At 40.0% G+C, this 16,854-nt stretch overlaps 1 non-coding gene across 1 annotated transcript; it reads left to right on the top strand.

The window, feature by feature from the left end:
• The first annotated feature begins 11,559 nt into the window (after positions 1-11,559).
• Positions 11,560-11,739, top strand: LOC122230878. Its single transcript, XR_006207947.1, has one exon. It is a non-coding gene; the product is annotated as a U11 spliceosomal RNA (small nuclear RNA).
• The last annotated feature ends 5,115 nt before the right edge of the window (positions 11,740-16,854 follow it).

The raw sequence follows: 16,854 nt of genomic DNA, 5'->3' as shown, positions 1-16,854 counted from the left end.
ATGTTTCCTGATTGGCAATTCCTCTGCTATTCCCAAAACAGTTCGATTTCTAGTCATTCAAACTTGCCTCGATTTACCTCTTTATTTAGGTTAACACCATTTACTGAGGTAAGGAAGCCACAATTAGAAAATGAAGGGCTTGGGGAATAGGAATTGTAGGGGGCAGTTTGACCACCGGGGTTTACTTCTGGCATATTAATACTATAGTACATGATGTGGCTGTTACAAATGACGACCTTTATACAAATGTAATAGCAGAGATAGATCTCCAAGAAGTACTATTGAATGAACCCTGTACAGTATAATACCATTTGTATTAAAAACAGGCACACTGACATATAAGCACAATTCTGCATATGTCCAGTGGGTGCATGTAAAAATGCAAAAAACAGCAGAAAGATACATAGCAAACTCATTTATACTTGTCTTTCACTGGGCATCCTTAAGAATAAAACTAATTTTTCTCATTTTCTCATTTATATCCCCAGGTCCTCACTCAAATTTCTTAGTAAGCACTAGTAGTCATTTCTACCTTATTTTTTTTTTTTAACATTTACTTATTTTTGAGAGAGAGAGACAGAGAGAGAGCGTGCACACAAGTGGGGGAGGGGCAGAGCGAGAGAGGAAGACACAGAATCTGAAGCAGAGAATCTGAGGCAGGCTCCAGGCTCTGAGCTGTCAGCACAGGGCCCTACACAGGGCTCAAACCCACGAACCCGTGAACTCATGAACCGCAAGATCATGACCTGAGCCCAAGTTGGGCTCTTAAACCGACTGAGCCCCCCACGTGCCCCATCATCTCTACCTTTGAACTCTATATTCCATCTGTTCATATTTACCTTCACAGCTCTCCTCTCTCACCCAGACTACTAATAACAACTTCCTAACTAGTCTCTGCTTTTGCCCTTCCTCTACCAATTCCCTCTACCATTGAAAACTGTAAGTGCAAACCTGATCCCATAATTCCCTGCGTGAAACCTTTTAATGGCTTCTCATCATGTTTAAAACACAATCTCAACTCCATAATCCATTCAGCAAGTGCAATCTCTCCTAGCCCTTCTCCCCGATGTATCATATACTCCAGCCAAACTCAGGAAGCTCTTTCCTTCCATGGAGCCTTCACTTTTGCCATATTCCTTCCTATCAAGCCAATACAGCATCTGTAAAGCACCGGCAAGCCTGAAACCACAGATAGACTGAAACTGTCCCCACTGAGGGCCCAGACTCCAAGGGCAGAGTCTGGGTCAGGTATTATGAGAAGGAGGTTTAGCCCTGTGTGTAGTCAATGGCTGGCATCCTCTCTGACACGGCCCCCTGCTTTTAGAGATAGCGGCTTGACGTGACCATGAAATAAAGGCATGTGAGGTAGATGCCTTTCCATGGAGCTCTTTGGGCCAAATTCCCACTGGAGAAAGTGACTGTGATTACTGCACATTTATTTTAATAACCTCCAAAATAAAAGTTTTCCTTCTAAGGAAACATTACTGAAAAATAATTATAAAATGAATCCTAAGGGATGGAGACATAAATTATTTTTCCCTAGTTTTCAAGCATTTATGCAATTGAATCGTCTTTTCTACAATGTGTCTTAGCCATGCCCCAAATACAATCTCAACTCCATAATCTGCCATTAGTGCTATTTTATTCATTTGTATTTTTAGTTGTTCCTAATAAGAATTTCCCACATTAAATATGAGTAGTCCCAAATGTATTTGGCTGAGCATTGCCCTTGTCAAAAAAGTTTTTTTCCCCATTGTTTTGTTTTAAATACTGACACGTTTATTTACCAGCCTACCTACCATTTGCAATAAAGGTACAAAGTAAGCAAAAGAAATGAAGACTTCTTTCTTCTGAATTCAGGCTAAATGGCTACTTGTCTAAGGCAATATGTGAGTATCTCTTTGAATAACTTGAATATTATATTTAAAAATCAAATTTTCAGGGTATATGACTGGCTCAGTCATTAGAGCATATAACTCTTGATCTCAGTGTTGTGAGTTCAAGCCCCATGTTAGGTGTAGAGCCTACTTAAAATCAAACTTGGGGAACTTGGGTGGCCCAGTTGGTTGAGCATCTGACTCTTGGTTTCAGCTCAGGTCATAATCTCCAGTGGGTGGGATCAAGCCCCACATCTGGCTCTGCACTGGCAACTCAGAGTCTGCTTGGGATTCTCTCTCTCCACCTCTCTTTGTCTCCCCCAACTCATGTTCTCTCTCTCTATTTATTTTTGACAGAGAGAGACAGAGAGACAGAGTGCGAGCAGGGGAGGGGCAGAGAGAGAGAGGGAGACACAGAGTCTGAAGCAGGCTCTAGGCTCTGAGCTGTCAGCACAGAATTCGACTTGGCTCCAACTCACAAACCAGGAGATCCACAAACCGGGAGATCATGACCTCAGCTGAAGTCAGACGCTTAACCGACTGAGCCAGCCAGGCGCCCGTATTTTGTCTTTGTGTGTGTGTGTGTGTGTGTGTGTGTGTGTGTGTGTGTGTGTGTTTAATGTTTATTTATTTTTGAGATAGAGACAGAGCCTAAGCAGGGAATAAACATTTTTAAAAATCAAACTTTCAAAGAATCTAGATTTTCTGTAACATTCTGAAGACAGGTTTCCCCACTTCTGGAAAGTTCATGTTCTGCCACTTAACTTTTATGAAAGACCTACATTAGTATGGTAATGAGCTTCTTTTGTAAAAGCAAAATCCTCTTCAGACTTCTTTCAGTTGGTGAAAACAGATGCTGAGATATTGTTCTGGGATACTTATTCTATTTTTTTAGTAGACTTTTTTTTTTTTAAAGATATATATCTATTAGGTTAAGGGTACTAATTGTAATGGTCCCACTCAATGAATTTTTATATGTGCATATACTTGGCCACTCATGATCCAGATTAAGTTATAGGACATTCCCAATACCCAAGAAGTCTCCCTTTTGCCCCTTTCTAGTCAGTACCCTAAGGCAATCATTATTCTGGCTTTATCATTCTAGATTAGTCTTGCCTATTCTTGAACTTCATAGAACCATAATCATACATCATGAACTCTTGTTGTAAGTCTCCTTTTTGAATACAGTTATATTTATGACATCCATCATGCTGTTCTATGTAGCCATATGTCACTTCTTTTTACTGTTGTGTGATGTTCCATTATATGATTATACCACAGCTTATCCATTCTCCTATTGATGAACATTTCCAGTTCCTTACTACTATGAATAAAGGTGCTATGAATATTCTCTTTTTATTTATTTTATTTTTATTTATTTATTTTTGAGAGAGAGAGAGAGAGAGAGAGAGAGAGAGAGAGAGAGAGTGAAGGGCAGAAAGAGAGAGAGAGGAAGACAGAGAATCCCAAGCAGGCTCCATACTCAGTGCAGAGCCCAACACGGGGCTCGATCTCACGATTGTAAGATCATGACCTGAGCTGAAATCAAGACTTGGGCGCTTAACAGACTAAGCCACCTAGGCACCCCAGTATGAATATTCTTATAATACTTTTTTGTACTCATATACACTCATTTCTCCCATAGCTAGGGGTATGGTGGCTGGATCATAGGGCAAGTGTACATTGAGCTTTGACCGGCACCGTCAATTTTCCAAAGTGGCTGTACCGGTTTATACTCCTATCTGAATTATATGAAAACGACAGTGCTCTGCACGTGCTCATCAAACTGTGGTATCATCAGTCTCTTGTTTTCACCATGTTGGTGGCTATAGAGTGCTCTTTGTGGTTTTAGGTAGCATTTCCAACATGCAGAGCAATGTGGAGCATGTTTTCATTTGCTTATGGGCATTTCAGATTCCTTCTTTTGTGAAATAAATACCCTTTCAAGTCTTTTACCCAGTTTAAAATTAGTTCGTCTTTTATTATTATTATTATTATTATTATTGACTTGGTACGTATATTTTTAACGTATATTTTGGATTTGACTCCTCCAATGGATCTATATGTTGCAAACATCTTCTCTTAGTCTGAGACTGGTCCTTTCACTCTCTTAATAGTATCCTTTGATGAACAGATACTCTTCCTTCTTGGTCTGGCTTATTAATATTCTCTTCTGTATTTAGTGCTTTTGTCTTCCATTTAAAAACCCTTCGCCTGACCCAGTTCGTGAAGATATTGTCCTGTGTGTTCGTTGAGTTTTATCATTACCTTTCACATGTAAGTCCTGTTGCCTCTCAACCAATTGCCGCGTCAAGTGTGTAGTGGCCAGCAGCTTATTAAAATTTTCTCTTTGTGTGCCATTTTTATTTTTATTTATTTTTTAATTTTTTTTAATTTTTATTTTTTTTTAATTTATTTTTGGGACAGAGAGAGACAGAGCATGAACGGGGGAGGGGCAGAGAGAGAGGGAGACACAGAATCGGAAACAGGCTCCAGGCTCCGAGCCATCAGCCCAGAGCCCGACGCGGGGCTCGAACTCACGGACCGCGAGATCGTGACCTGGCTGAAGTCGGACGCTCAACCGACTGCGCCACCCAGGCGCCCCTTGTGTGCCATTTTTAAACCACCATTGTGAAATGCCTGCAGCAGGAGTTCCTGACAGCATGACCTTATAGGTCCATCTTTCCTGAACGTTCACTGTAGCGTTTTGAGGAACAGTTTGGTATCCCATTAAAGATAGCACGCTCTCTAATTAGTTTTTAAAGCAGCCAGCGTCACCCTTAGCCTCAGGCAAGAGGAGTCCCTGCTCTGGGACCCATAGTATGTAGAGTCTCTCCTGTCATAAACACGCAAAAGCAGAGTGGGGGAGGGGACTCTCTGTCTCTGGTCACTCGCTCTGCGCCCTTAGACCGGGCCACCCTGTAAACCTAGACATGCATCCTTTCATCTAACCTAACCATCTCAAACCCTAAGGAGACTCACTGGCCTGCCTTTCTTGTCCCAGATCCTCAAGCAGAAGGCGCCTGCGTCACAATACTGAGAAATCTTCTGCGTGAGAGAGACACAGTGTGGAAATGCAAGTAGGATCTGAGTGGCAGGAATGCTTAGGTAAGAGGAAAGACAAATTAACTTGTCAAAGCCGCCTTCTTAGTGTGAATGCAAAAGGCTCTTGCATACAAAGTATTGTTTCCCAGAGTGCCAAGCGGCCCTTGTCTTCCTTCCCTTTGTCCTCCAGTTCATGCTTCTGGAGATCCTCATCGCTAAGCCCGGTGTTCCCTCACGCTGCGGTGTCTGAGGAACATTTGGTAATATTACACAAGTTTTTACCCTCATATGGGTACGGTGTAAACATTACGTATGGGAAGCGTGGCAAGTTTTTTCTTTGGCAAATAGGTGAACATTCGATGCGTACACTGTGAACAGGTTTATAACATTATTTAAGACTTCGTTGAACTTTCTAAAAAGCCAATAAAACCTGTAGCTTATTTTCATACCTTTGACTAGAAATTTGATAGCGATTATAACTTCATCTTGCCTTTTAGCTCTGGTAGGTCATTTTGAATATTTTAGAAGGTAGCATTTTTTTTAAGTGAAAAATAATTTAAAAACATTTTTTATGTGTATTGTCATTCACATTTTTGAGAGAAAATACATTCAAAATTTGTACACTTTAATTTTTTTAATGTTTACTTATTTTTGAGAGGGGGGCTGGGGAGGGGCAGAGAAGAGGGGGATAGAGGATCTGAAGGGGGGTCTGAGCCAGCAGCAGCGAGCCTGATGCGGGGTTCAAACTCACGAACCGTGAGATCATGACCTGAGCCAAAGTTGGCCGCTCAACCAACTGAGCCACCCAGGCACCCCCAAATTTGTGCACTTTAATTACAATTACATCTTGACTTATGTACATGTATTACTTTGAATCAAAAATTAAATGAAAAAAGACAAAGAAAAAAAGAAAGTCCATAAAAAATAAAAATAACTTTTTCTGGCAAATGGTGAGTATTCAGTAAACATTAGGGGTTCCCTCTTGCCACCCCATCTTCCTTCTCTTGCTTTTAACTTGACATCAGATTAAAAATCATTTCACTTTCTCTTTTTCCCCCCTCTATCCTCCAAATACAAACATACATATCCTGTTAGGAATTCAGTTGCTTCATGGAAATAGGTCTACAATTTGAGAAACAGCAGAATTGACAGCCGACACATTGGAATCTAGCTGTGGCCCAAACAGAAAAATTAGATAAAATTCAATCATTTACGATGACCAATAACTTTTTAGTAGAATTCTGACATATAGCCTATGTCAGGCACATCTTGGCCTAATGAGAAGTCGGGGACATCTCAGAAATGTGGGCGTGGTTAAAGGGAATGTAACTGGTTCTTTTAAAAAAATTTTTTTTTAATATTTATTTATTTTTGACAGAGAGAGAGAGACAGAGTGTGAGCAGGGGAGGGGCAGACAGAAGGGGAGACACAGAATCAGAAGCAGGCTCCAGGCTCTGAGCGGTCAGCCAGAGCCCGACGTGGGGCTCGAACTCACGAACCTCGAGATCATGGCCTGAGCCGAAGTCGGATGCTCAACTGACTGAGCCACCCAGGCACCCCTCTTGCCAGCAGTTCGACTTACGGGTTAGGCTGCCAGCCCTTGGCAAAACCAAATGGAAGTTTCAGAAAGTTCGCACTACTGGCCACATCAGCATATCTTCAGACACACACCTGGGATGATTTTAACAGCTGGAATCCAATTTCTGAGGCAATTCGTGAGAAACTAAAATTTGTTGTAGCATTGAATAATAAAATAAGAATAGCTAACAGTTTGGGGGTACTTACTATATCCTAGGCGCTGTGTGAAGGGCTTTTTACTTATCCTTACCTGGATGTTCTCATCCTCACCAGGATGTTCAAGTTATTAATTATCCCCATTGTAGGGATGAGGAACTTGAGCCTCAGAGAAGCTAAATAATTTGTACCCGAGTCTCTCCGGCTCTTAACAGGTAACTTTCAGCCAGTAACAAGTGTGGCTGCCATTTATGGAGAACTAAAGGCCTAAACAAGTGTTATAACTAACTAACTTTATCTTTATAACAACTCTCATGGGGAGCACTTAGGAGTCCTGCTTATAGATGAAGGACCTTCTGCTGCAGCACCTAGAAATTACGTGTAATAGACATAGTAACTGTAATGGCTGCAGGCCTTGTCCCCCACCTCCTGATCTGAAAGCAGAAAGAAAGTAGGCTTTCTTCTGTCAGCCTGTTGAGAATCCTGTGTCCTGTGCACAAGAGGTATTTTTCATTCTAGAGCAGCACTATTCAGTAGAACTTTCTGTGGTAATGAAAATGTGCTACCCCCTCACAGTCCAATATGGTAGCTATTGACCATGTGTGACTGTTGACATATGAAACATGGCTGGTGAGACTGATGAAGTTTTCATTTGATTAACTGATGTAATTTTAATTTTATTTCATTTTAACTAGTTTATTTCTTTTATCTTAAGTAGGCTCGACACCCAATGTGGGGCTTGAACATTGACCCCGAGATTAGGCATCCCATGTTCTACTGACTGAGCCAGCCAGGTGCCCCTTAACTAGTTTAAATTTAAACAGCACCATGGGTGGGCCTGGGTGGCTCAGTCAGGTAAGTGTCTGACTTTTGATTTTGGCTCAGGTCATGATCTCATGGTCTGTGGGATCGAGCCCCACAAACCTGCTCTAATAGCACAGGGCCTACTTGGGATTCTCTCTCTCCCTCTCTCTCCGCCCCTCCCTCACTTCTGTGCTCTTTCTCAAAATAAATACATAAATTAAAAAAAAAAAAAGGTAAACAGCACACATGGCTAGTGGCTACAATACTGGCCAGCACAGGGTCAGACTGTTTGGTGACCAGGTTCCCAGCAGCAGAGTCTAAGAGCTTCTGATATTATATTCTCCTTTCTCTTAGTCCTACTCTTGGCCAGCTTCTGTGGAATGTATCTATAGACTAAGGCACAACTAAGAAAGAGAGAAAATATCCAGGATCTTTTTTTACTCCCTTTATCAAAAACTGAATATTTAAGTGCTCAAACACTTATTTCATTTGTTCATTTCTTTAACAAATATTTATGGAACTCTTCTTGCATGGCAGACCTATGTACTAAACGTCTATGCTTTGGCTCTGGGGCTAAAATGGTAAGCAAGACAGAAATGGAGAGACAGACATAAATTAAATCACACAGAGACATCGTTAGAAACCTGAATAAAGGAAAAGCATAAGGAGTTGGGAAGGTGTTTGCAAGGAGGAGGATTCATGCGAGGTCTCTGGAAACACCTTTCTGATCATCCTAAAGTTCAGCTCGTAGAAGTGATGTTTCAGCTGAGAAATGAAGAATGAGCTAAATTAGTGCCAGCAGAGGGAAAAGCATTCCAGCTTGAGGGAATAGCATGTACAGGCCTGAGGTGGGCAGAGCATGGACACGTTTGAGGAACTTTAAAGAAAAGGAAAGTGGAGAGCGAGAGGTGAGGCTGAAAATCAGGCTCTAAAGAGCCTCATCTGCCGTATCAGGGCTTTTGACCTTTATCCTAGAAGCAGTGACCAGCTACTAAAAGATTTTAAGCAGAGGAGTGACATGATTGGAAAATAAACTTAAAAACCAAAACCAAACAGCAACAAAAAACTTGGCTTTTAACAAGGGCTTCATTGTTCCCCGTTCCTTCCTTCCTTCCTTCCTTCCTTCTGCAGCAGCCAGGCAGGTGACTTCCCCAGATACAGGGCTGCAGCTGGCTCTAGAAGCAAATCCTCAGAACAGACTGGAAGTTCTTGGTCCAGGGCCCAGAGGATGAATGGAGCTAAGCTGTGTTCTTTCCTCTAATGCTCTGTGTGTTCTGTGTGTTTCTACCATTAAATAAATACTGGGGTATTTATAAAAACTTCAGCAAACCACCCACTCCATTTTCTCTGCCACAGGCCCAGAAGCCCTCAACTGTAACAAGCTGTCCCAGAATGTCTGTGATATCCAAAGAGACAGCTCCTCAAGGACCACTAAATATAGCTCTCTTCCACACAGGCTGGTGCCTGCTGCCTCAACTTTTACAATCATAGTTGTGGAACATCTAGGAAACGAATTTGACAGGGTTAAGCCGAACAAGGGCAGGCCACTAGAGAGCTTGGCTTTCAGTATTTTCTAGTCTGGCCATCTTCCTGTTGAGCCACATGGAGTCGTTTGACCTTCACTTGGGAGAATGACAAACCAAAGAATTCACTCCAGTGGGAAGAAGGCAAGAAAGGAAGAGTGAATATGAGACAAAAGACTTGTGAATGTATTTGAACTTCAGAAGTTTCAAACCGGAATCCAACTCCTTAAGCAACGTGAATCACTGAATGTCTCCTTCTTCCAAAATGGACTGACTTTACCTCTGCCCCTGGCATGATAGAAACATCACCCATTTTGCTGGTCAACACTCTTGAACTTGATTGTCAACTCTGTCACTTACCTCAAGCAAGTTAACTCACCTTCCAGAGCTTGGGGTTTTTGTTTGTAAAATAGGTTAATAGTGTCTGTTTGCAGCATTGTATGGATGTAAGAAAATGTGGATGAAATACTTAGAAATCGTCCCTGCGCTGGGGTGCCTGGGGTGGCTCAGTTGGGTAAACATCTGGGTCTTGATTTCAGCTCAGCTCATGTTCTCACAGTTCATGAGTTTGAACTCATGGGTTGAACTTTGGGTTTCTCTCTCTCCCTCTTTCTCTGATCCTCTCCTGTTCTCTCTCTCTCCCTGTCTCTGTCCCTCCCCCACTCACCCTCCCTCCCCTCTCTCTCAAAAATAAACTTAAAAAAAAAAGAACAGAAATAGTTCCCTCACTGACGTTGCTGTTATCCATTACTGCATCTGTGTGTCTATCCTCATTACACTGAACTCCTTAAGCACAGACACCTGCCGTTGGCCTTTATGCAGATCTAGTGCCTATTCCTGTAGGTGTTCAGTAGATAAAATGAATAATCGCTACAGCCGTCTTATAATAAAGGGATTCTCCTCCTGTGTGGTCAGACTTCCCAACATAATCTATCTTCTATTTTCCTATAACCTCTACTGTTCGTCTGTTTTAGACATGAGTTCGGAAAATAAAATTATGGGCCACATTTGCAGAAAGATATTTTGCTACAGTGTTTGTACTTCCACCCACGTATTATTTTATTAGTAAACTTATTTTTGAGCATTTGGGGGATTACAGAAAACCTGAGCAGAAAGTACAGATTTCCCATATGCACCTCACTCCCTTCCCTCCATATTGTTAACATCTTGCATTAGGGTGATACATCTGTTATACTTGGTGAGCCAATATTGATACATTATTATGAACGAAACCCATTGTTTACATTAAAATTCATTCTTTGCATTGTACGCTCTATAAGTTTTGACAAATGTATAATAACGTGTATCCACCATTACAATATCACTCGGAATAGTTTTACTGCTCTAAAAATCTCTTGTGCCCCATCCATTCATCCCTCTCTCCTCCCAGCTCTTTGATCCTTTTATTATCTCCATCGTTTTGCCTTTTCTAGAATGTCATGTAGCTAGAGTCATAGGATAGGCAGCCTTTTCACATCTGCTTCTTTCACTTAGTGATATGCTCCGGGGATTTGTCTAGGTCCTTTCTTCGCCTGATAGATCATTTCTCTCCATCACTGAATACTATTCCACTGTATGGATGTACCACCGTTTATTTATCCATTCACCCACTGAAGGACATCTTGGTGGCTTTCAAGTTTTGGCAATTATGAAGAAGGCTGCTGGAAGCATTCATGTGCAGGTTTTTTGTTCTTTGTTTTTGTATATGTAAACTTTCAACTCATTTCAGTAAATACCTAGGAGTGTAACTGCTAGATCGTACAGTAAATATATTTTTAGTTTTATAAGAAACTGCAAAACTGTCTTCCAAAGTGACTGTACTGTTTTAAATTCCCACCAGCAAGAAATGAGAGTTCCTGCTACTCTACACCATCTCCCCTCTCTCGCTTGCTCTCCCTCTCGCTCTCGCTCTCTCTCTCTCTGATAGAAGAGAGGTCTATCAGTGTTTGGACTTCAGCCACTCTAATAGGTGTGTACTGACAGCTCATTGTTTCCATCTGTAATTCTCTAATGACACACAGGTATTAAACACCATTTCCTATGCTTATTTGCCATTTGTGTATTTTCTTTGGTGAAGGGTCCATTCAGATCTTATGCCCATTTTTAAATCCAGTTGTTTCATTTTTTATTGTGGAGTTTCAAGTGTTCTTTGCATATTTTGAATACCAGTCATTTGTCAAATATGTGTTTTACAAGTATTTTCTCCCAAATTGTGGTTTGTCTTTCCATTCTGGTAGTGTATTTTGCAGATCACTTGTTAATTTCAGTGAAGTTCAACTTATCAATTTTTCTTGCATGGATTGAGGTTTTCATATCTGAAAAGTCATTGCCAAACCCAACGTTACTAGATTTTCTCCTATGTTATTTTTTGGGATTTTATACCTTTCTGCTTTAAATTGAGGTGTCTGAACCACTCACTTTGAGTTAATTTCATGTAAAGTGTTAGATCTGTGTCTCAATTTTTTTTGTTTAGTTTTGTGTTTGAGGATGTCCAGATGTTCCAGCACCATTTGTTGAAAAGATTACCCTTTCTCCATTGAATCGCCTTTGCTCCCTCGTTAAAGATCAGTTGGCTAAAAAAGGGCTTCTGTCGTGAGTGGCACACGTAGGGCAGCTCCATTGCTCTTCGTGTGGAATCGACATCAAGAGATTTCGGAAGCATAATTTTTTGGTACCCGGGCAGCTGGTGATCGTTGGAAAAAAAAAAAAAAAAGATCAGTTGGCTATTTTGTGCAGGTTTATTTCTGGGCTCCCCATTCTGTTCTGTTGATCTCTTTGTCTATTCTTTCACCAATACCACGCGGCCTTGATTAGTGTAGCTTTAGAGTAAGTCTTGATGTTGGGTAGGGTCAGTTCTCCACCTTTGTTCTATCCTGTGTTGGCTACTTATGTGTTTAAAAGTAGTTTTGTTGTTTTCAGAAAAATTATGCATGTTTATTAAGAAAAATTTAAACCACATAGAAAAGTAATGCATATATTAAAAGTTTACTATTACAGAAGATTGATTTTTAATCAGTGAGAAAAATATTAATAATGCAAGAGGGGAGAAAGTATCTGAATCATTAATTTCAGAGAAAAAGAAAGTTTAGGGCCCTACAAATATGTATAAAAACATCAACCTTTCTCTTAATTTAAAATGAAAAGAAATATTAGTAAGCTCCCATTTTGGGGTGCGCTTGGGTGGCTCATTGGTTAAGCCACCGACTCTTGATTTCAGCTCAGGTCATGATCTTGTTGTTCATGAGTTCAAGCCCTGCGTCCGGCTCTGTGCTGACAGTGCAGGACCTGTTTGGAATTCTCAGTCTCCCTCTCTCTCTGCCTTTCCCCTGCTTGTGCTGTCTCTATCTCTCTAAAAACAAACAAACAAACAAACAAATAAATACACATTAAAAAAACTCCCATTTTTCTCTTTTGTGCCCATTATTAATCAGAATAGAGGAAATAAAACTCAGAAAAACGGTACACATTGGTATAAAATGTGTAGATGGCTATTTGGCAATATTTGGAATATATGTTCCTTGTAGGAAGAAATTTGTTTTCCTCATATGGTATCCCCAGGCTAAAAATAGTGCCTGACACATAGTATATCTTCAATAAAGGGTTGTTACATAAATTTGGAAAATTCAAAATGTACTTAGTCACTAATAGAGGAATGCTACTACCTGGAATTTACCAAACGAGTATATGTCCAGGATTTTTTTGGTGCAGCATTGTTTGCAAAGGCAAGTGTTATTACCAGACTCAGTGTTCATCAATACAGAAAACATTAAATCACTTTTTGTACAATCATAGAATAGAATATCATGTAGCTATTAAAAAAGAAGGTAGATCTATATGAACTGATATGGAACAGGGTCAACAATATTACTGCTAAGTGAAAAAGCCAAGTATAGAACAGTAGATCTATAATACGAGAATATATAACATACAACCAACTTGTTTTCTGACCCATAAGGATTCATGCTGTCCAGGGAGTCTCTTTTTGGTTGATAGATCAAGGAAGGAAGAAAAGAACACTTTGACTTGAGAATCCACTTACTAGCTTACATTTTACACTGTAATAAGAAGCAAGTTCAAGCTTTATAATTGCTTTTCTTTTAAATAGATTTTTAAAAAGATTTTATTTTTAAGTTATCTCTACACCCAATGTGGGGCTTCAACTCACAACCTTGAGATCAAGAGTCATATATTCTACCAACTAAGTCAGCCAGGAGACCCAAATTTATTTACTTGTTTGTTTGTTTATTGTTTAAGTATGATTTATTTTTTTTAATAAAAATGTATGAAGTTTTTACATAAAATATAAAAAGGGAAGATTTATTTATTCGAAAGTACCATAATTATTTAGGGAAAATGATATATGTTCATTTAAAAATCTATATAAAATCATGGGGTTCCTGGGTGGCTCAGTCGATTAAGTGGCCAACTTTGGCTCAGGTCATGATCTCATGGCTTGTGGGTTCGAGTCCTGCATTGGGCTCTGTGCTGACAGCTCAGAGCCTGGAGTGTGCTTTGGATTCTGTGTCTCCCTCTCTCTGTGCCCTTCCCCCGCTCTCTCTCTCTCAAAAAATAAACACTAAAAAATAAAAATAAAAAATAATAAAAATAAATAAAAATCTATATAAATTGACAAAAATAAAAAAGTAAAAATCTCTTCCAAAGAGAAAACTAATATCAGTTTGGTAAACATCTTTCTAGCTATTTCTTTATGCATCTGTACAATTTTACAAAAATGAGCTCACCCTACTTATGCTGCTATGTAGTCTCCTTTTAATCAAACGATATTCACTGGACTTTTTCTAAATAAATCAGTTTGTTTGTATAAGCTTTACAGTATGCCACTGTATTGACAAGTCATTTAGCAAACTAATCACTTATTTTTAAGCACTATAAACAATGCTGCCTCATTCATTTTGAAAAGAATGAATAAGCACACATATAAAAAATAAAATAAAATAAAATAATAAATAGGTATAAAGTAACAGTTTAAGCGTGTATGTAAAATAAAATAGCAATACTCTGAAGAATAATCACCTAGTCAGACTTTCTGTGGTTTGAACATTCAACAAGATTGTAAATGTGCTCATACTCATTGTAGTTTTGCTCATTATAGCAAAAATAGTTACATTATTATAGGTAATAGTTAAATAATGTTACATTTTTACATTTATCATAGAACATAATACAGCAGTTAAAAAGAATAGGGCAAGTTGGTGGGGGCTCCTGACTGGCTCAGTTGGTAGAGCATGTGACTCTTGATATCTGGGTCATGAGTTCAAGTCCCATGCTGGGCACGGAGCCCACTTTAAAAAAAGAAAAAGAAAAAGGAAATCACAAAACAAACAGAGTAAGTTGATAGCTACCAACTTGAAAAGTCCCCATCCCATACTAGGTAGCGAAAGAAAGCATTTACAGAATAATTTTGTGGTTATGTTACCCAGTTATTTCTAAAAATACAGGAAACTTGATTTAATGGAACCTACAAGTGTATTCCCATATAAAAATTCATCATGCTGTACATTTAGAATTTGTGCCATTGATAATATGTAAATTAAAGCTAAACTTAAAAAATAGGTTGTGTAGGGGCACCTGGGTGGCTCATTTGGTTAAGCATCGGACTCTCAGCTTCAGCTCAGGTCATGATCTCACAGTCCACGAGTTCAGGCCCCACATCAGGCTCTGCACTGATAGTGTGGAGCCTGCTTGGGATTCTCTCTCTCTTTCTCCCTCTCTCTCTCTCGTGCTCTCTCTCTCTCCCCCCCTCTTTGTCCCTCTTCTGTTCACACTGTCTCTCTCTCTCAAAAGTAAATAAATAGAGGGGTGCCTGGGTGGCTCAGTCAGTTGAGCATCTGACTTCGGCTCAGGTCATGATCTCAGTTTGTGAGTTCAAGCCCCATGTTGGGCTCTCTGCTGACCCCTTGGAGCCTGGAACCTGCTTTGGATTCTGTGTCTCCCTCTCTCTCTGCCCCTCCTCTGCTCATGTGCTGTTTCTGTCTCTCAGTAAGAAATAAACATTAAAAAAAAATAATAAAAATAAACAAATAAAGAATCTTAGTTCATGTCCCACTTAGAATTGGTTTAAAAAAAAAGTAAATAAATAGACCTAAAAATTTTTAAAAAATAGGTTGTGTCTACCCCACACTGGGGGTAGAGTTTACTTAAAAACATAGGTTGTGGGGTGCCTTGGTAGCTCAGTCAGTTAAGCATCAGACCCTTGATCCTGGCTCAGGTCATGATCTCACAGTTTGCGAAGGCTGCTTGGGATTCTCTCTCTCCCTCTCTCTGCCCCTGCCCTGCTCACACACTCTCTCTCTCTCTCTTTCTCAAAATAAGTGACTAGACATTAAGAAAATAGGTTGTGTCTATATTTATATGTATATATGTAAACACATAGAAACTGTCTGGAACAACATACACCTGATTTTTGGCAATGGTTACTTTTAGAAAAGTAGACCTCTGCTTTTCTTCTATATACTTCTGTATGGTTTGAATATATTAAAAAGGAGAATGCATTAATTGGGTATCCAATCTATCAATAAATATAAATACAACATGTTTATATTTAAGTTAATAAAATAACATAAATGAAATAATCACTTCATAGATAAAATTAACAGACCACAAATAGATTTTGGAAGAAAACAAGCTGCTGAGAACCTATGTAGAAATACACCCATCTTCTTCCTTGGGAAGTATTTTAGGACAATGTTTTCTCTATCTTAGCCTCTCTGGAAAGAAGTTCACATTAAGTCACCAGCTAACTTCTTTAAGTACCCTAATACCCACCTGACCTGATGCGGAGGTGAGATGGGAATACCGCAGCCACCCTGCAAGGTGCCTGACCCTACCCCAGGGAGCAAGAGCCTATAGGAGACTCGCTACTTGCTTAAGGAACACACCTCACTCCTTTCCACACTTGTGGTGGCGGGGGGATGATACAACTGATGGAAATGAACACGCGGTACTGGCATGCGTGGTATGAATTAAAAAGTAATTGAATAGGGGCACCTGGGTGGCTCAGTAGGTTAAACATCTAACTTTGGCTCAGATCATGATCTTGTGGTTCATGAGTCTGAGTCCCGCATCAAGTTCTCTGCTGTCACCACAGAGTCCGCCTGAGATCCTCTGCCTCTCCCCTGCTTCTCTCTCTCTCTCTCTCAAAAAAAAAAAAAAAAAAAAAATTTAATTAAAATATTTTTTTAAAAAGTAGTTGAATAATAAGAAATTCAGATTAAAACAATCAAATGCCCTGTCCTACCAAACTGGTGAGGATTTAATGGCGCTACCCCATATTGGCATGGGATGAGGCAATGATGAGAGGGAAGCTAGATAAATTAGCAGAGGTCAAAGGAAGGAAGGAGAGCATTGTCAAACACATTAAGTTTATCCCAGGAATCAGGGCAAGCCAGTAACAAGCCTTAGACAGTTGGATCGCCTGCTCTGAGGAGAATACATTGAGAAGCAACCAGACTGGACATGGGTAGAGCACCTAAGAGGCCAGTGAAGTAATCCTGGCAAAATATTTTTGTATCCTAGAACAGTGGGAAAGGAAACAAGTGGATGAGTAGAGGGATATATTGAAGAGAGAGGTCTGACAGGTCTTGGTGATTGATTGCATCCATCCATCCAGAAAGAGAGAACAGGGTGCTGGTGGTGGTAATGGCAGAGGTATCTATAGCATCTAGGGTTCAATCAGTAAAAGCTGAACCCTAGGACTCACGGAATAAGAAATTCATTGCTGAAATTAGACCTTGCACAGTCTGTGGAAGCAACTGAACATCTGGGAAGGGGCATCCCTAACCAGGCAAGCTGAGAAGCTAAAAATGTCCAGCCACTGAAGTAGGACCTCAAAGAGGAGACTGATGGAGAAG

Source organism: Panthera tigris, chromosome C2 (assembly GCF_018350195.1).
Source record: "Panthera tigris isolate Pti1 chromosome C2, P.tigris_Pti1_mat1.1, whole genome shotgun sequence".
Taxonomy (NCBI): Eukaryota; Metazoa; Chordata; class Mammalia; order Carnivora; family Felidae; genus Panthera; species Panthera tigris.
This window is presented reverse-complemented; position numbering and strand designations above follow the sequence as displayed.